Genomic DNA, 21,641 nt, shown 5'->3' with positions numbered 1-21,641 from the left:
ATGACTTACAAACTGTAAGAGACCACAGATGCCAGTCCAGGTTACTATACCCAGCAAAATTTTAATCACCATAGATGGACAAAACAAGATATTCCATGACAGATCCAAATTTAAAAAATGTCTATGCACAAACACAGCCCTAAAGAAGATACCAGAAGAAAAATTTCCACCTGAGGAAGTTAACTACACCACAAAAAAGCACAGGTTATAAATAACTTCACTACATCATAAACAAATGTAAACAAGCACACAAACACCACCACAACCAACATCATAATAAAAAGAACAGTCATTGGTCACTAATACCTCTCAGCATCAGTGGATTGACTCAAGTAAAAAGACACAGACTAACCATTTGTAAAAGAAATACTACTAAAGCTTAAAGTACACATTGATCCCACACATTTATGGTGGGAGACTTCAACACCCCATTCTCATCAACATACAAGTCATCAAAACAGGAACTAAAAAGAGAAATAATGAAACTAACAGATGTCATGAGTCAAATACACATAACAGGTATCTATAGAACACTTCACACAAACACAAAGGAATCTTCTTGGCACCTCACCTACACAGTTTTCAAAACTGACCATATAGCTTGCCACTAAGCAAACATCAACAGATACAAAAAAATTGAAATAACCCCTTATATCTTATGAGGCTACCACAGATTGAAGCTAGATTTCAACAATAATGGAGACAATAGAACACATACAAACTCATGGAAACTGAACAACTCTCTACTCAATGACCAATGAGTAAGGGAAGAAATAAAGATAGAAATTAAAGACTTTCTAGAATTCAATGAATACAAAGAAACAACACACCCAGACTTATTGGACACAATGAAAATAGTGCTATGGGGAAAGTTCGCAACACTAAGTGTCTTCATAAAGAAATTAGATGCCCCTCAACTGAAGAATGGATGCAGAAACTGTGGTACATCTATACAATGGAGTATTACTCAGCAATGAAAAATAAGGAAATCATGAAATTTGCAGGTAAATGGTGGGACCTGGAAAGGATCATCCTGAGTGAGTTGTCCCAGAAGCAAAAAGACACACACGGTATATACTCACTCATATAGACATACAACATAGAATAAACCCACTAAAATCTGTACATCTAAACAAACTAAGCAAAAGAGAGGACCCTAACTAAAATGTTCAATCCCCATCCTGAAAGGCAAAGAGGATGGACATCAGAAGAAAAAGAAAATAGGAAACAACCTCAGAACCTGCTACAGAGGGCCTCTGAAAGCCAGAAGAAAACAGGAAACAACCTTGAAACCTGCCACAAAGGGCCTCTGAAAGCTTCTGCAGTATAGACTGTCAAAGCATATGCTGAGCCTGATGGCCAACTGATGGGCAGAGTGAATGGAATTTTATGTAACAAGGTGGAAATAGTAAGAGCTGGAGGGGACAGGGTCTCCACAAGGAGAGCAACAGAACAAGAAAATTTGAACACAGGGAACTTCCCAGAGACTCATACTCCAACCAAGGACTATTCGTGGAGATAACCTAGAACCCCTGCACAGATGTAGCCCATGGCAGGTCAGTGTCCAAGTGGGTTACATAGTAATGGGAAGAGGGACTGCCTCTGACATAATCTGATTGGCCTGCTCTTTGATCACCTCCCCCTGAGGGGGGAGCAGCCTTACAATGCAGCCACCTTTGATGAGAACTGATAGACTAAGATCAGAAAGGAGAGGAGAACCTCCCCTATCAGTGGACTTGGGGAGTGGCATGCATGCAGAAAGGGGAGGGAGGGTGGGATCAGGAGGGGAGGTGGGAGGGGCTTATGGGGGATACAAAATGAATAAAGTGTAATTAATAAAAAAATTTAAAAAATAAATGAAACAAATAAGTAAAAAAAAAAAAGAAATTAGAGAGCGCACATACTAGCAATTTTAAAGCACATCTCAAAGCTCTAGGTCAAAAAGAAGCAACCAAGCAAAGAGGAGTAGATGTCAGGAAATAATCAAATTCAGGGCTTAAAACAATTAACTTAGAAAGAAAGAGAATAATACAAAGAATAAATGAAACCGTGATTTTCTTTTCTTTCTGTTTTTTTTTATTTTTTTTTAAAAATCAACATGATAGGCAAACAACTAGCCAAACTAACTAAAGACAGAAGTAAAAAGGGATACATAACAACAGACACTGAGGAAATCCAAAGAATCACTAGGTCTTACTTCAAAATGGACATACATAAACACAATAAAGGCAATATACAGCAAGCAATAGCCAACATCAAATTAAATGGAGAGAAAGCAATTCCACAAAAATCAGGGACAAGACAAGGTTACCTACCCTCTTCATATCTCTTCAATATAGCACTTAAAGTTCTAGGTAGAGCAATAAAACTAAAGAAGATCAAGGTGATACAAATTGGAAATGAAGAAATCAAATTATCACTATTTGCTGATAATAAAATAGTATATTTAAGTGACCCCAAAAACTCTGTGATAGAACTCCTGTAGCTGATAAACATCTTTAGCAAAATGGCTAGATACAAAAATCAACTCACAAAAATCAGTAGCCCTCCTGCAAACAGATGATAAAGAGCTGAGAAGATCATTAGGGAAACAACACTCTTCACAATAGCCACAGATAATATAAAGTATCTTGGTGTAGCTTTAACCAAGCAAGTGAAGGACCTGTATCACAAGAACTTCAGGTTCCCGAAAAAAGAAATTAAAGAAGATATCAGAAGATAGAAAGATCTTTCGTGCTCATGGATCAGTATGATTAACATAGTAAAAAGACTACCAACAAGATTCTTCACAGACCATGAAGGAATTATTCTCAGCTTCATATGGAAAATTAAAAACCCCAGAATACCTAAAACAATGTTCTACATTAAAAGATCTTCTGGAGGTATGTCTATCCTTGATCTTAAGTTGTACTATAGAGCAATAGTAATAAAAACTGTGTGGTACTCACATAGAAACAGACTGGTGGATCAATAGAATCAAATCGAAGACCTAGAAACAAACCCACAGACTTATAGACACTTGATTTTTGACAAAAGGGTCCAAAAGCATATAATGGAAAACTATAGCATCTTCAACAAATGGTACTGGTACAACTAGCTGTCTACATATAGAAAAATGCAAATAAATCCATTTTTATCACCTAACATAGAAGTACAAGAGGTTTAAAATCCTCAACAACAACAACAAAAAAAAAAAACAGACTTGCCCCCCCACAAAAAAAAGGTGGGAAGTAGCCTTGAACTCATTGGCATACAAGACAACTTCCTAAACAGAACACCAACAGCACAGGTTCTAAGACGAAAAATTAATAAAGTTCATGATATTGAATATTAAACAACAACTACTACTTTTATTATGGCTTTAAAAGGGGTAAGGCAAGTAAAAGCAATAACAATTAACTAAAAAAAAAGCAGGCCATGAATTTGAAAGAGATCAGGGATAGTTTCAGTGAAGAAAGGGGAGAGAGAAATATTGTGAACATATTAATATCAAAAAGACAAAAGAGAAAGTACACTATTAAGTGTGGAAAGATTGGTAGTGGATCTGCCCTCTGAAGTCAGGAGGTGAATGTGGTTGAAATATACAGCACACATAAAATTATCAAGTAAAAATAAGCTTAAAAATATAAATTAGATGAGGCTAACTAGAAGACTTCTGGTTATATAGGGATGAACCCCTGAAGAAGGACTGGGCCCCAGCCTCTCCCTTCTCTCTTTTATATCTTGGTTGTAAGTAGACCTCATTTGTTCTACTGTGTGCTCCTAAGCATCACTATTGGCTCGCCGCTGGCACCAGTGAAACTGTGCTGGTTCCTATCTTATATCAAGTTGACACAAGTTAGAGAAGGGGATCTCAACTGAGAAAATGCCTTCATCAAATCTGCCTGTGGAAAACCGTGTAGTTTATTTTCTGGATTGATTATTGATGTAGTGAGAATTTTGGTTTCTGGAAAAAAACGACACAGAAATATTATAGGAATGTGGTTTTGTCTTAATCTCAGGTGTAGGATTTGGGCCTGCTTCAGACTGTCAATAGCAGCTGACTACGACTTGCCTCATTCTGTAGCAGGGGCATGGTTTTGCCAGCTGCAGATAGTTATTTGGAAGCATGTGACTTTTTTCCTGGGGATTTTTCAGAGGATATATAAATACTAGAGCCCTGATAGGGTTCCTGGTCGGCTGTTTCATGGGTGGATGCTATTAGTTGTGGTTTGGCAAGATGTCATGAGAAGAGATGACAAGAAAAATATTAGATATCCTAATGGCAAATATCAACCTTGCCCCAGAAAACTCAATGCCCCTAATCAGCTGGAAGCAGCCTAACAATATAGATGGCCCTTTTTCCTTAGCCTTCTTTCTCTCCTGCCTAATGTTAGGGGTTGGAAGGGAGGAGGCTGGTAGAAAAAGGGACCCATAAAGTAACCAAAACCCAGGCTACATGAGGGTCTGGCTCACACTGGGTGGTTTTACCCCTGAGCAGGTGGCTCTGAATGTTGTAAGAGCACAAATTGAACAAGCCATGAGGAGCATCTGACCACAGTTTCTGAATCAGCTCTTGCTTCCAATATCCTGCCTAACTAATGGCATTTAGATCAGATGAAACAGGTGAGAGATCACAGACGAAAAGGAGTTTTAATTGCATGAAATAGTGCACTGGGTTTTAAAGAAAGTATTAAATGTATATCTGGTTGTGAAAAGTAGATACTGCAAATCTGAGAGCTATAAACAAAGCTAGATCAAGTTATACCCCATTCTTAATGGAATATTATCATCAATCTACCAAGTGCTTTTCATATCTAATGTAAATCATTACAATAAAAGTCTTGGATAGGATATTTAACACATGACTTTTGAAGCATTGTCACTGAAAGGAAAAACATCAGCTCAGGATTCTCAAAACCAAGTTCTTAGCACAAAAAAAAATTGTTTATCTCAGAGGGACAAAGGACAAAGAGTAGAAGAAAAGGACAGGAGATAGAGGGTGAGTAAGAAGGGGCATGGAACAAGGGAGAGGGAAGAATAGGTTCAACAATGAGGGGTAAGAGGTATTTTCTCAGCCTTTGGATAGAGAGGTGACAGACATTGTTTATAGAGGTAAAAGGTGGAATCTACCTTAGGATGAGATGTTTAATTTTAATTAGGCATGTAAATTAGGTGAGCCAAGGGGCTTTTGGTTGCTACACTTTAATAGCTGGACCTTGGTAGACACCCTCAGCAGGAGGAAGTGAGCAAATAAGGGCACAGATTTTGGTGGCTTTAGGAATGTAATCTAATGGTTTTTATTAATTACACTTTATTCACTTTGCATAAGCCCCTCCCTCCTCCCCTCCTGATCCCACCCTCCCTCCCCTTCTTCACGTATGCCCCTCCCCAAGTCCACTGATAGGGGAGGTCCTCCTCTCCTTCCTTCTGATCTTAGTCTATCAGGTCTCATCAGGAATGGCTGCATTGTCATCTTCTGTGGCCTGGTAAGGCTGCTCCTCCTCAGGGGGAGGTGATCAAAGAGCAGGCCCATCAGATTATATCTAATGTTTTTTAAGAAAGTAAAGGAAATTGAGGCAAAGAGTATAGCCTCCCAGAGCCATGCTCACCACACTTGAACTGGCCAGAGTCCCTTCTGTCACTAGAATTCCTATGTCCATTTCAATCTTTTCTTTTCAGTACAGTATAAAACTGACCTGTTTATATTCACATTTCAGAAAATTCCTAAAGAAAGTCAGAAGGTAGATTTTACAACTAAAAACAAGTAGTCATACGTTAAAATGAGGGTTGAGAAAGTTATGATTAGTTTTACAATTAAGTATTCTTCAGTTTTTTTGTAACTGTACTATCCCTTGATTTACCCAGCCACCAATTTTTATTGTTGTTAGCTAATGCGCAAAGCAATGAGAAGTGGTTGACATGGGGAAATTACTATATGGCATACACATTTGCTGTTACTCTGTTTCAAGCCCTGTCTAATCTAATAATTAGAAGATGCAAGCAGGGAACTCTAATAGGCTGAAAACATAGGTTAGTTTTTCACTGGTTAAAATTCATTCTCTCTATAATGTTCATACTGGCAAAATTCAATCTCTTGAAATTTATTTAATTGTTTTTATAAATTACATTGATTTCACTTTGTATCCCAGTTGTAGCCCCCCCCCATTCCCTCCCAATCCCACCCTCCTTCCCTCATCTCCTCCCATGTCTCTTCCCAAGTCCACTTATAGGGGAGGTCCTCCTTCCTCCTCCCTCTGACCCTACCCTATCAGGTCCAATCAAAACTGGCTGCACTGTCTTCCTCTTTGGCCTGCTAAGGCTACTCCTCCACCAGGGGGAGGTGATCAAAGAGCCAGCCATTGAGTTCATATGAGAGACAGTCACTGTTCCCATTACTATGGAACCCACTTGGACACTGAGCTGCCATGGGCAACATCTGTGTAGGGGTTCTAGGTTATCTCCATGCATGGTCCTTGGTTAAAGCAAAGGACACTGTCAGAACAAAATAACGCCCTTCAGATTGGGAAAGGATCTTCACCAACCCTATATCTGACAGAGGGCTACAATCCAGAATATATACAGAACTCAAAAAATTAAACAACAACAAATCAAGTAATCTAATTAAAAAATGGGATACTGAGCTAAACAGATAATTCTCAATAGAAGAATATCTAATGGCAGAGAAACACTTAAAGAAATGGTCAGCATCCTTAGTCATCACGGAGATGCAAATCAAAACAATCCTGAGATTTACCTTACACCTATCAGAATGGCTAAGATGAATAACTCAAGTGGCAACCCATGGGGAGAGGATGTGGAGAAAGGGGACCCTCCTCCATTGCTGGCGGGAATATAAACTTGTGCAAACAAAATATGCTTATTTCTAAGAACTAGCTACATGACATTGCATATTTACCTTCAACCTGCAGATTCCTACTCATTTGTAGTGTCAGGGATTGAGAAGATGACCTCAAGGGTCTGCTTTGTCTCCTGGCTCTAATGGTGTGACTGAAAAGGTGTATAGTGATTGTCATTAGCTCAAATATGTGTTTTTACAAATATCCCTGAATTCTCACTTTTACAGAATTTGAGAGTTTGTATTACAGTTAACATTTTACAATGTGGAATATCCGTAACTGATTTTTGATACTGTGTGTAGCTCCCTTCAAAGCACTGGTCAGCAGAAGCACCAGTTGAATGTAGAGTAGGAGTTCAAGATGAGGTTGCTGTGAGACTAGAGCTACTGCTCTCAGCCCATGAATACAGACCAATTCAAACAATGTCAACTGTCTCTACAGCGCAGCATTAAGATATTTATGATTGTCTGACTTTCATTCAGGTAAAATTGGTGGGAAGTTTAAAGAGGTTTATTACATTTAGGGAAAGTGGCTGAATGTCAGAAGGAAAACGTTTTGGAGATTCAGAATGACCTAAATGACCTCATGTAGAAAGACAGTACAATGCATTTCTAGAAAAAAAAATTTTTTCTCCCTACATATGCACATGTGTGCACGTGTGTGTGTGTTTGTGCGTGCTCATGTGTGTGTGTGTGTGTGTGTGTGTGTGTGTGTGGCAGTGTATGTGTGGTATATGTGTACACAGTTTGGAAAATAAATAATAATTTTTTTATAGTTTCAGGGGTCAAATACCACTGTATTTCTCTATTCTCAATGGCATTCAAGCAACTATATCCCATATATTTGGTAAGAGCATTGAGCATTCCAATATATTTTAGCAGGAAAATAAACTATATGAAGCTAATATGTTTTAAGAGTTCCCTTTAATTGTTATTAATGTTAATCAATCTGCATAGACATACTTAATTAGGCACTGTTTGCAGGTAAATAGATGTGCCCAGATATTTTATTATACGTTTTTTTTCTGTCTGCCTAATGTAAGGTCCCATCTTTTCCCACTAATATCATTTTATCTGGTTTCTGATATCCATTTGTAACACTATTTCTATTTTTTTGTACCAACTATCACAAGAAAATGACATTTAAATGTGTGAAGGATGTTTGCATTATGTGAGATATAAAGAATTTTGTGAAGATCACAGTGTTTGGCCAAAAAACAGAAAATTCAAGCATGTTATAAAATGTCAAGTTGCCAAAAAGATACCTGTGTAGAGTAATGTGCATGTATATTTCTTCAATTAAATGTAATACTTTCGATGTTACCAGGTGACATAGGATAATGCAGTACCTCTAGAGATAAAGCGAAATATGAAATGTAAATTCTTGGAATTGATTTATAGTGATATTCTTTATAGTCAGTCTTTTAGATCCTTGACAACTGAGCCGAGCTGAAACAAAACTCCTGATCTTACTCAGGTGACTCTGAACCTAGTTCTGGGTGGCTCAATGCACTATCTGAAAAATAATGCTAGGAGAATAGTGCAAATTTATCGGGTGTGCACTCTGTGGATACCACTTCAAAAATGGCATGATGTTCTTTTCCCTTGGCACTTATGGGGGTTTAAATGAGAATTGCTCCTGTAGGCTTGTATGTTTGAATAATTGGTTCCCAGGTGGTTAAAGTGTTTGGAAAGGATTAGGACATGTGGTCTTGTTGAAAAAGGTGTGTCACTAGGCTCAAGCTTTGACTCTTCAATAGACTCAATGCCATTTCCAGTTTCCTCTCTGCCTCTGGGTGGTGTCTCAAGGCCTGAGCTCTCAGGTGATGCTCTAGCCACATGCCTGCCTGCTCCTTGCATGCTTGCTTCCATGAGGGCCTTGGATTCTAAGACTCTGAAATAGTAAACTCCAATTAAATGCTTTCTTTTTTAAGATGAGTTGGTGTTTTATCACAGCATTAGGAAAATAAGAATTCTAAACATTTCTGAACATCGTTCTTTACACATGGAGATATTAAGATACTAGGCACAAATACACTGTAAAACTCCATTGTAGGAAGCAGAGCAGCAGAGCCCAGCTTCATCCAAAGCTGCTCTATGTGCTCTTGCCCTACATCATTCAGTTTTCAGAATATATTAGAAGATTTTTAAAAAACTTTAAACATAAGAACATATCCATTTCAAAGTGTTCTTAAAAATAACATCTAACACTGTTTCTTCTGATGTCTAGAAGGGCAACTTCAGGCTGAGGTGCTCATTTTCAGGAAATCTGTCTCCCCTGTAGACTTAGTTCTCAAGGATACATACATCTTTCTATTTCCTTTGTACAGTGCACCACACAGATGGGCAGCTCAATTAATGTTAATAAGTAATTATGCTGTCTTTTTTTCCACAGTTTCATATTTAACCTAAGGCCAGTTCTATATTATTAAAACACTCACTGAAAGTTCTTCACGGAGTTCAGTCTTTTGCAAGTGAAGATAAGGAAGTGGATGTGAAGCTTATCTATACCTCTTTAATATTTTTTTTTACTTCCCATCCCTAATGTATAATTAAAATTATACCGTTTTGAGTGTTCAATGGCATATGAAGCCAAGAAACTCTTTAGAAAAAAGAATTTTGGCATTGAGTTGCTTTTCTCATCATTCTAGCAGCAATCCTATAGATCAATGATTGTTAAATTGTTATCAGTGTTTGATGTACTGTTAAGACATGGATTCTTTCTTCAAAAATACATGTTATACCTGAAAATAAGAGTATAATGTTAAAACTTAAAAATATCATTAGCAAAATTTATTCAAATCCTATCATTGAATCCATTCCTGGATAGATTATAAGTGAAAAATAATTAGTGTGAAACCAAGGGGATATATTTTATGTAATTTTGAATGAAATAAGGTGAAGAAAGTCAGACTAAAACACCTGTTGCACCACAGAGAGGATGAATGATAACCTTTGGGTAAGTATAAAAAACTAAGAGAAGGTTTGAGGGACTAAGAGATAGATTCCATGATAGGCAGCCAGATAGAACGAGTGGCAAGACTTAATAATAAAGATAGTGCACTTCCAAAATGGCTAGCTTTTTCATCAGTCTTCTGTTTTGAAACACAAGTTGGCAGCTTAAATCAAAGGTTCTGCAGGGATTTTCTCCCACCGGCACCTGCCTGTGGATTGGTTTGACAAGTTCAAGGCCAGACCAGATCATGTTTACCCCAGCGTTGTGGATCTATCATCCTCCCTGTTTTTGTTCAATCCAAATAACTGTAAATTTGGGGGAAGAAGATCCTCTCAAAGACCTTAAAGGCCTTAGGATTCAAGAAGAAACTAGGCTTCAGTTTTCCAAGTGATTCCTCTAATAGGCGGAGAGCATTTGTATTTCATCACAAATGGAAAAAAAAAAGTCTCTTTACCAGGAAAAAAAAAGAGTTAAAAATTAAAACCGACTAAATTCTGGTATCAATATTGAGGATCACATGTTTCATTTGTATGTAGTCGCATTTGTTATCATCAGTGACAATTGATACAATTTAGTTTTTTTTTTGTTTTCAAATTTCATTAATCTCAGTAGATGTCATCTCATAAGTACAAATTTGAGTGAACGCAGTCAATATCACACCTTGATATAACAACAGAAAATTATGAAGAGAACTAGGTGTAATGTTACATTTTATTACTGTCCGTTGTTTCAAAGTACTTAATAGAAAGTGCTTCTGCCCCTGCAATAAACGGCAACAATGTAGTCTGAAATGAATGTTAGTCTAAGTAACCACAAGACAGTTGCCTTCGCAACAGCCTAAATTCTTTCCAGACATATAATAGGGGAGAGAAACATGATTTCCGTCATCTCACATCAGCCAACAAAATGCCGAGTGCAGTAACTGTTAGCATTGTGGTATCATACTTAAGAAACCACAGGAGGAGACTAAATACCAATTGTAATGGTCCTCTGAACCCTCTTGCTTTTAAGAGAAACTTAGAAGAGATCCAGAAAATGATTATGCTAGAACAATGAAGATGTCACAACGAGGTTGAAAACTGGAAATTTTTCCATGAACCAACAACAAAATCAATTTCGTAGTAAGGAAAGACTACAAACATTATACTAATGGCTAGGTTCATTAGTAAATAATATTCTTCTACTAAACCAGGCCTCTATCCATACACACTCATGAACACAGACGTACTGACCACTCAGTAAAGAATGTTATTCAGGCTACAGTACAGGGTTATCAATATAGTAGTTTATTTGTTGTGTTAATTATAAATAAATGGAATTCTATCGTGGTTAGTCCAAATACAAACCCACATTAATTTCACTATGAGTTTATTAATACAGACTCAATCAGTTATCAAAGACTCTAGGCAAAATTCTACATTCTGTTTGGCAGATCAAATAAAAAATTAAGTATTAATCCCTTATTTAAGCTTATATAAACTATTGCTAGTAAGTAATATTCCAACTTGATACTAAAAATTCATAACTATTTTTTTCTAAACAAATAGAAGAGTATTTGTAAAAGCCAAAGTAACAAATAATTCTACTCAATTTTCTTTTAATGATTTGGTATTACTACTGACTTAATATATCAAACACAAACAGAAGTTTTGAAATTTATCTTGAACATCTTCCTGAGGGCCAAAGACATATAGCAACTGTTAAAAGAAGAAATGTCAAAGTAATTGTTATTTCCTCCCGTGATTCTCATTAGCCAAAAATCATTACCTCACTATATAACTATTCTGGACTTAAATACTCACATAATAACCTATATTTCATTTTGATTTAATGTCCAGTCACAAGATTGTTATATTTCTGAGGGTAATTTTTACTTCTTCAGCCCTGTGTATTAAATCATCTTAATAAAACTAAGTCTATAGATAAACTGGAATTTGGATGAATGCAACAACCTATGTCATAGTTGGTTCTTTAGTCCTGTTATATTTAGGAATTGTTCTTGTTCAGAATATAAATGAGAAATAGTCCCATAAGGCCATACTTACCAGCAATGTGGGTAAGCAAACTGTTTCTAAGAATGGAACACAGGCAGAGAAGTTTCTGTCATTAGTATTTTGCATTCTGTTTTCTTTGCTATTTGTTTTGGAACTGTTTTTACTAATTTTTCTTGTTTTCTTATGTTTGTTATTGCACTTACAGTTAAGATTCTAAAATACTAAATAAAACAAAGCTTCAATGAGAGTATGTACTGAAAGTTGATACTAAACCCTCATTAACCAACATTAATGCATTCCACTGAGAGGAGATCTAACGAAAAATTTATTTTACATCTTCTTATATCAAAGTTCATAACGGAGATTGGCCTAAAATTCTCTTTCTTTGTTGGAACTTTATGAGGTTTAGGTATTAAAATGACTGTGGCTTCATAGAACAAATTTGGTAATGTTCCTTCTGTTTATATTTTGTGGAAGAGTTTGAAGAATATATTAGTGTTAGCTCTTCTTTGACGGTCTGGTAAAATTCTGCGCTGTCATGAGTAGCAAGTTGTTCAGTTTCCATGTATGGGTAGGCTTTTTCTTATTTCTGTTGTTGAGGTCCAGCTTTAGTCTCTACTGGTCAGATAGGACAAAAGGGATTATTTCAATCTTCTTGTATCTGTTGAGGCTTTCTGTGTGACCAACTATATGGTCCATTTTGGAGAAGGTTCCATGAGGTCCTGAGAAGAAGGTAAATTCTTTTGGGTTTGAGTGAAAGGTTCTATAGATATCTAATAGGTCCATTTGATTCATGACGTCTGTTAGAGTCATTTTTTTCTTTGTTCAATTCCTGTTTCGTTGATCTATTCTTTGTTGAGAGTGGGGTGTTGAAGTCTCACACATTAATGTTTGGGGATCTATATGTGGTTTAAGTTTTATTAATGTTTATTTTGCAAATGTGTGTTCCCTTGTATCTGTGGTATAGATGTTCAGAATTGTGATGTTTTCTTGGTGGAATTTTCCTTTAATGAGTATGAAGTGACCTTCCACATCTCTTTTAATTAATTTTAGTTAAACATCTATTTTATTAGATATTAGAATGGCTACTCCTGCTTGCTTCTTAGGTCCATTTCTTTGGAAAAACCATCTTCCAACTTTTACTCTCAGGTAATATTTATCTTTGTGACTTAAGTGTGTTTCTTGTATGCAATAGATTGTTGGGTCTTGTTTACACATCCATTCTGTTAGTCTGTGTCTTTTTATTGGAGAGTTGAGTCCATTGATGTTGAGGGAGATTAACGACCAGTGGCTGTTAGATCCTTTGATTTTGATGTTGGTTGTGGTAATGTGTTTGTGTGCTCTACTACTTTTAGTTTTTCTGTATTGAGGTTATTTCCTAAAAGTAGTTAATTTTCCTGGGTTGTATTTTTTTCCTTCTAGTATCTTCTGTAATGCTGGACTTTTGAGTAGGTATATTTGAAATTTATTTATTTATTTTTTTGTTGAATATCTTTTTTACTCCATCTGTGATTACTGAGAGTTTTGCTGGGTATAGTAGCCTGGGCTGACCTCTGTATTCTCTTAGGTTCTTCATGATATCTGTCCAGGACCTTATGAATTTCATAGTCTCTGTTGAGAAGTCAGGTGTGATTCAGATGGGTTTGCCATTATGTGTTACTTGGCCTTTTTCCCTTGCAGCTTTGAGTAGTCTTTTCTTTTTTTCTGTATACTTAATCTTTTGATTATCATGTGGCAGGAGGATATTCTTTTCTGGTCTAATTTATTAGGTGTTCTGTAGTCCTCTTGTATGCTTATAGGTCTCTCCTTTATATTGGGGAAATTTTCTTCTATGATTTTGTTTAAATTATTTTCTGGGCCTTGTAAACGGGAATCTTCTTTTTCTTCTATTCCTATTATTTTTATGTTTTTTCTTTTCATGTTGTTTTGGATTTCTTGGATAGTTTTGTTATACCAGAATCATGGGACGCTCAGAGACCACCAGGAGACAACTCAATGCAAGAGCAAGAGAGCTTTATTACAAGAGCGATCGAACTCAGGACCCAAGTCTCACTGACACAGTAGTAGAGAAGTGGGACCTCGAGCTCTGAGTGGACAAGGTTTTTAAAGGGAAAGTCTGTGAACAGGGGGTTTCCATGACAGCAAGCAGGGGGCACATGTTTCCATGACAGCAAGCGGGGAAGGGCACATGCCTTGATGTTACAGGATTAGGTAAAAGTTAGAGGGGCGAGGTGACCTTCTCTGAGGCACAATTGCCTAAGACATATGATCACAATTGCTATTCTTCTAAACTGTATCTGAAACATTGAGGATAATTTTCCCAGCTGATTCCCACTGATTCTCATTGATTATTGCCAGGGAGATTGTCTCTATTTTCTGTGAAGTATTTATTCTGTGATATTTCCTGGAGGCTGTTGCTAGGAGACTTAACTTTGTTGTCTGCCAAGTGCACATTCTGTGATATTTCCTGGTACCTGAGTTCACCTCCCAGTCAAGATGGCTCTTTATTTCAAAATGGAGTTATACCCAGGCTAATTTAAACTATTCAGTTTCTGTAAGGAATTTTTTAGATTTAACATTTTCTTTGACAGATACATCATTTTCTTACATTGTATCTTCCACACCTGACATTCTTTCTTCCATCTCTTGTAGTCTATTGATTATGCTTACCTCTGTAGTTCCTGGTTTCTGCCCTAAATTCTTCCTCTTCATGATTTCTTTAGTTTGTGTTTTCTTTAATTTTTCTGATTCTATTTTCAGATCTTGAACTGTTTTGTTAATTTTCTTCACCTGTCTGACTGTATTTTCCGGTTTTTCCTTCAATTCCTTCACCTGTTTGTTTGAACATTCTTCTGTTTCTTTTATTTCCTTCAGTGATTTAATTATGTCCTCTCTGAAAGCCACAAACTGTTTGGCTGCATCTTCCTGTATTTCTTTATGGATGGCCATAATCTGTTTGTCTTCATCTTCTTCTAAATTTTTAAGGATGGTCCTAATCTGTTTGACTTTATCTTCCTCTGTTTCTTTATGGATGGCCATAATATGTTTGACTTTATCTTCTTCTAGTTCTTTACACATTTTATTTGTTTTCTCCATTATCCTCTTCATAAGCATAGATGTAAGGTCATCTTTTTGAATTTCATTAATGATAGGGTGTCCAGGGCTACTTGCTCTTGGATAACTGGGTTCTGGAGATGCCATATTGCTTTGGCTTTTGTTGATTGTGCTTTTATGCTGCCGTATCCCATCTGATTGTCTCAGGTGTTGGCTGTTAGTTTCTGTTGCCTCCTGGAATCCTGGGTTGGGGAGAATCCCCTTGGCAGGAAGATGGTTGTTCCTGAAGGAGGCCTCCTCGGTTTTTTGGGTATGGTCACCAAATGGACGGTGCTTCTTAGGATTTGCCACATCTCATCTCAGAGGTATGGCCCTGTGTGGTAACTGTGGTCATTGGCAGTTAGGAGCACTCTCCTCTCACCAGGAGATGTCCTGGAAACCGCTGCCCTGCCTCTGGGTTTCTTGCTCTGAATTTAGTGAGACGCTGCTGCTTCTGCTGCTCTTACACTGTGTTTGCTGGGAGCAGCCCTCTGGAAGAACCAAGGAGCCCTTCAGTTTGTTCACTCTGTCTAGGGAGACAGGCTGCACCTTGGAGCAGTGTCTGGGGGCTGAGTCCATGGATCCCAGGCTTCTTTAGGCTTCTGAGGCCTCAGTAAGCAAGTGATAATCAGTGGCAGGTGAGCACACCGCTCATATGTGTGTCAGGAGGCTAGAGCCTGGAGCCTGTGGGAACCCAGAAACTTTCCCAGAGCTGAGTGTCCTGAGGTTGGGCCTGATGTTTCCCCCACCTTGGGGTTTTTTCCCGTACAGGGAGACCCAGTGTGTGGTGTTTGGGAGTCCACAGTTCAGTCTGGGATGGTGAGTAAAGCATGCAGACACAGGAAAGTGGCTTCAAACTGACAACTGGGTACCTGCAGGAAACAGGAAACTTTTCCCATGAACGTTTTTTTTTGGGGGGGGGAGGGGGCAGGGGCATTCAGTTGGGTGCCCTGAGGTCGGACCTAATGTTTCCCTCACTGTGGGGTTTCCTCCCAACAGGGAAACCCAGTCTCTGGTGCCCTGGGGCACACAGTTCTGTCTGGGATGGTGATTCGGGTGTGCAGGCAGATCTCTGGGCTGGTGGCTGCATGCCGGGTGAAGCCCGGAACTTTTCTAGGGATCGTCTGGGTGACGTGAGGTTGGTCCCGATTGTTTCCTTCACCGTGAGGTTTTCTCTCGACTGGAAATCACAGTCTGTGGTGTTGTGGGGCTCACAGTTCAGTCTGGGATGGTGATCAGGGCACATAGGTGTGGCTCTGGGCTGGAGAACAAGCATCTGCCAGGACCTGGGGACTCTTCCTGGATTTAGCTGGGTGATCTGAGAATGGACCTGATAGCTTCCCATACTGCGGGGTTTCCTCTTACCTGGGAAACACAATCGCTTGTGTTTTAGGGCCCAGAGTTTGGTCTGTTGGTTGTTCTGCAATCATTGCAGTCATTGCTCTTCCCGCACAGTGTCCTCTTGATGTCGCCATCTTGGATCCCCTGCTGGACAGACTTTAAGTTGGTTTTTTGATCCCTTTATGTCTTAATAAATTTCTTTTCTTGAAAGCAGTCAGGGTTGTTCCTTGCTTCTATAACTGTAGAATATAAGAATCTGATAGTTTTTCACCCTTGACATTTTACCTTCAGTAGAAATCTGGTCTTACAGACTCCCTCTTAAAATTTAGAAAAAAAGCAAACAGAAACTGTCTGAAATTGAAATTTAAAAGAAACTTATTATTGTCAACAGTCATCTAAAGAAGTAAGTGCATTTTTCCCGGGTTGAGGCTATATAGAACCTAGCCTAAGATAACACCTTTCTTTCGTTCTCTCTTACCCTGATATCTAACTTATGGAAATTCTAAGATAAGGTATGTGTATTATTTTAAGTCACGATTGAATAATTGTGAATTAAGTTACAAAATAAATTAAAATATAAATTAAATTAAAATATAAATTAAATTAAAATTAAAATAATGTGTGCTCGAGTTGGTGACTTGCCAGCAAGCCTGATAACCTGGGTTTGATCACTAGAACCTACATGGTGGGAGAAAAGAACCACTTCCTACACATTCGCTTCTGAAAGTCATACACATGCTGTGGCACGTACATGTGAGAGCACACGAAATCAATAAATAATTTTAAATACATATTAGTGTAAATTACTTTTAAAAAAGCCTTCCCTTAAGTAGACATTGATGGTAAAACCAGTATTGGAAATGAAACAGAAATAGATCTAGGAGAAACTTACTCTACTTATCATTAAAACTTTACCAAATAACAGACACAACTATTGTGAGACTCAAATGCATGATGCTTTGATCAGTCCACTGTATCTCCTGGAGTCAAAATAGTCATGCATGATTGTAGTATCATTCCTTTCTTGGTTGCGCTGAGTTAACCTTCCAAAACTCCCTTAAATAGCTCCTTTCAACACCAACTTCTGGTTGTTATAGCTCTATAATCCTGTAATATCTTATTTCTCTTTATCACACAAAGTTACTCTCAGAGTGAGTGTCATATATATATATATATATATATATATATATATATATATATATATTAGCACACCACTCATCTTCAAGCCTTATTGAGCAAAATCTTAGAAAGCACTTTCCATGTGGCAGAAGCTCAGTAATACATTTTACAAACTGTCATCAGACATTCATCACAAATGACAGATCTAGCAAACACAATGATGCTGTTTAAGCTAACCTATCACTAAACAGAGGCTTTGTACTCAAATTAACATTAAATTACGCAGTTCAATATAATTAGCCTAGAAGAGCCAAATACTTTACTTTCGAACTCAGAATTCTCTTAAAATAGTGTTTCCATAGAGCACCACACTTTAGCATTTGAAGGTAAAATTCTGTTCACTCTAAAGTGTAACTGTTGGTGTGCTTTCTTGATGGGTTATTTTGAGGATAAATGCAACAGTCTGCATAAAACCCTGGGAACCATACATGGGGCATAAGAAGCATGACTCATGTTAGCTGTAACCTGCCATGTTGTTTAAAATTCTACTACATAAAATACAATTTTCCCTATAAGAAGAATGTAATCTTAGTAAAATAAAATCTTGTTAAGAAAAAGTAGTTACTAATGATACAGTGGTCCATACATGTCCAGGAATTGTTTGGTGGATTATTTTACTAACTCATCCAGAAACATGGACTATGAGCTTCAATATAAAAGTAAAAATTTACATTTAAGACACACTAAAGAAGCCTGTTTGATAGCCATTGATGAGTGAATGGAGGTAAAGGGTAGGAATGAAAGAAGGTATGACATTAGTCTAAGTGAATTCTAGAAGAGGATGCTTTAAACTTGTCTAAGACAGGGAACATTTAAAGGGGTACGCAAATGGTTGGTAGTGATAACTAAGTAGACAAGAGGATTTCTCTGTCCCTGGTTTCAACCCTGCCTTACTCATCTCTTTACACACAGGCCCCTGTGCTAGAAGCACTAGATAAAATAGTTCCTCCATTTGACAGTTCTATTTCTGAATGGTCAGAAAGCCCAGGGCAAAAGAGTTGTAATAAGTTTTGAAATGTCTATTTTTTTTCTATTCAAATTCATCAAAGACAGGAAATATTCATAGACATTTACCACCTTGGCAATCAAGAAAACAAAGTGTTACAAAGGCTAGGATTAATACAAAGGCCTATGTTTTTGTTTTTGTTTTTTTCTCATAGCCGTTGAAAGGGTCTTTGTAAAATAATTTAATGCCATTTCCATTTCAGTTCTTAATATCGAAAACTTAGCTGCTCATTTATTTGCCATTTAAAATAAACTGAAATAGCTAATAATTTAAAACTCTTGTAAATGCAAGGTTAAGTCCTGTCAAGTCCTTCCGCTGTTGGATAGATAGTTTTATACAGTTCAGAATACATCTATGTAATCCAATTTCTGCCTAGTCTGTGATCAGACTCTGTGGTTTCTTTTCCACATTAGCCAGCCGCTTTTATATGCCCTTCAGTCAAATTTACTTGATCTCTTTATTTTAAGCTTCTGAAGGCAGACACAGACATCCAACTTGTCTTCCCTCAGGCTGTCAATTGTCACCAAAATATAAGAACTTTTTAGCAATCAATATCAAAATTCAAATACATAAAATCCCCATAAGCTACTTCCCACCTCTAAAAAAATCCTGAACCTTCACAAAATTAATAGTCATGCTCCCTGCAGAAATTTTGGGTCAGTATAATAAATAGGATTCAGAAGAAAATAATTGAACTCAAAAAAATTCTTAAATAAAATCTCCTCATACAAACAGACAAATTCAGTAACTATGACTTGGCTTTGTGCATTTTACTGAGATAATAAGAGGAACCACATCCTACTCTATATTTCAGAATCAATATTTAATTTTTCTAGAGTAAGCATATTAATAAGATTACAAAGAAAGTCTGATTAAGCTTACTGCCTCTTTATAATCCGTCATGGTCTTTGAATTATGTCTATTTCCAAATATTAATAAATATATGTGTAAAGCAAATTTTAATCAATACCATAAGTTGTGTTCTCTCACTACCTGAGATACCTATCTTTCTAGGATTATTGAGTTGTTAGAATTTATGGCAGTTGTGTGCCATTTAGCTGTCCTATAACTTTCCAATTGCTTTAAGCTTTCAGGTTGAGGTAAAGAAGGAAGTTTTCACATTTGCTCCTCTCTGCCATCACCAGTGACATCTGACACCCGACATTTATGACTTTCTGTGAACAGGAAGAGCAAATACCACAAGGCTTTGCACTACCTCCCAAGACTTGTGGGCTTCTGAGAAGCTAAGGCTATTTTGAAGCAGAACGCCTATGGGGGCTCCATCATAGCGTCTCTTCAAGTACCAACAACCTAACTCTTAAGCTGAGCATTCCTGCCATCTTCTTTCTTACAGTTACCTAGACCTCTACCAAATGGCATAATGTCATTTTTGTGAAGTCTTATGAAGAGCCCTTTTTACCCAGGTATTTGTAGCTCCTTGTAGCTCTTTCATTCTCTTTCTTCATACCCTCAACCAACTTGGCCTCTCTTGTCAGTCCATATCAGATGGCATTAGCCAAGCTTGAATTCAGCAAGCTATTAAAAAATGCAACATTCCCCAGATTAAATCTGGGCATGCTTATTTCACTGCCTGGAACAATTCCCCATAATGTAATGTGCTTACACATTTGAAAAAAAAAAATGCATTTCAGGCTGTTCCAAATCCCGAATCCACCAATTTACTATTCAATATTAACGATCACTCTTCATTCTTTATAGTTAATAGTTCCTCCTTTGTTTACCTGGAGGAATGCTACTTTGAAAGATCCCCACTGAAGCTATACTTTCATCCACACCCTGGTAGAAGAATGCATAACATGTTCATGTACTATACACTTCATAATGCTTAAAGATAGGATTCTGGATACTTTCATATAGGTGAAAATAATGGTAAGTGTGTAAAAATATGAGCAGACAGATATGTACATTTGGGTACTAATATCAATTAATGCATATGCACCAAAATGTAACAAGCACAAAGAAACTGCTGTGATAAAGACAAACAAAAAACAAACAAAACTCCCAAACATTCATTGATCTTTCACTTGAGCCTACAGCCCTAACTTAGAGCCGAGTGAAGACATGTTTCTGCCTCCTTTATTTTGGGACAGGTTATTGTTTGATTCTACATCAATTAAATAAGAGGGTTTTATTTTGGTTTTTGTTTGTTTGTTTGTTTCTACTTTAACTGCTTCATCCCCGTTTGAGGCTGAAGATTAAGGCATTGTACAAAATTTGCTGTTACCTTAGATTTTAGGAACGAAAGTTTAGTAGTTGGCCTCATTACCCAATTATTGTTCTAAATGTTTGCTAACTGACTTTCTTTTGTTCTATCTGCATCCTAAGCAACTGAGGGAACTGGAAGAGTACCTGCTGCCTGCTCTGTAGGTAAAAATTAGGGTGGTAAGAAGGCAGGAGAGAACTGAGAGGAGTTGGGGGAGGGGAGAGATTATGATCAAAATATAGACAGAACCAAAATATCTGGGCACAGGAGTCTTTTCTGAGACTGATACTCCAACTAAGGACCATTCGTGGAGATAACCTAGAACTCCTGCTCAGATGTAACCCATGGCAGCTCAGTGTCCAAGAGAGTTCCCTAGTAAGGAGAACAGGGGCTGTCTCTGAAATGAACTCAGTGGCTGGCTCTTTGACCACCACCCCCTCTGAGGGGGGAGCAGCCTTGCCAGACCACAGAGGAGGACAATGCAGCCAGTCCTGATGAGACCTGATAAGCTAGGGTCAGATGGGAGGGGAGGAAGACCTCCCCTATCAGTGGACTTGGAAAGGAGAATGGGAGGAGATGAAGGAGGAAGGGTGGGATAGGGAGGGAATGAAGGCAGGAGCTACCACTGGGATACAAAGTGAATAAACTGTAATTAATATAAAAAATAAAAATTTCATTAAAAAATTCAATAGTTTAAAAAATGAAACATGTTTTATGGTCAAATTAAAATAACCAAGGCCACTTCAAAATCTTCAGTCCTCAGAGCAAGTGAGAGGTGCATGCAAAGGATGGTTCAATGAAACTTCATTAAAACCCAGTGTAGCCCAGTGACACACACCTTTAACTCCAGCACTCCGGAGTCTGGTGACGGTGGACCTTTGGAAATTGAGCACAGCCTGGTCTTCAGAGAGTTCCAGGAGAGCCAAGACTAAACAGAGAAACCGTGCCTCAAAAAATAAACCCGAGAGAGAGAGAGAGAGAGAGAGAGAGAGAGAGAGAGAGAGAGAGAG

The sequence above is a fragment of the Psammomys obesus genome, unplaced genomic scaffold (genome assembly GCF_907164565.1).
Source record: "Psammomys obesus unplaced genomic scaffold, mPsaObe1.curated_primary_1811, whole genome shotgun sequence".
NCBI lineage: Eukaryota > Metazoa > Chordata > Mammalia > Rodentia > Muridae > Psammomys > Psammomys obesus.
The sequence above is the reverse complement of the archived record's forward strand: the minus strand, read 5'-3'. Positions refer to the sequence as shown.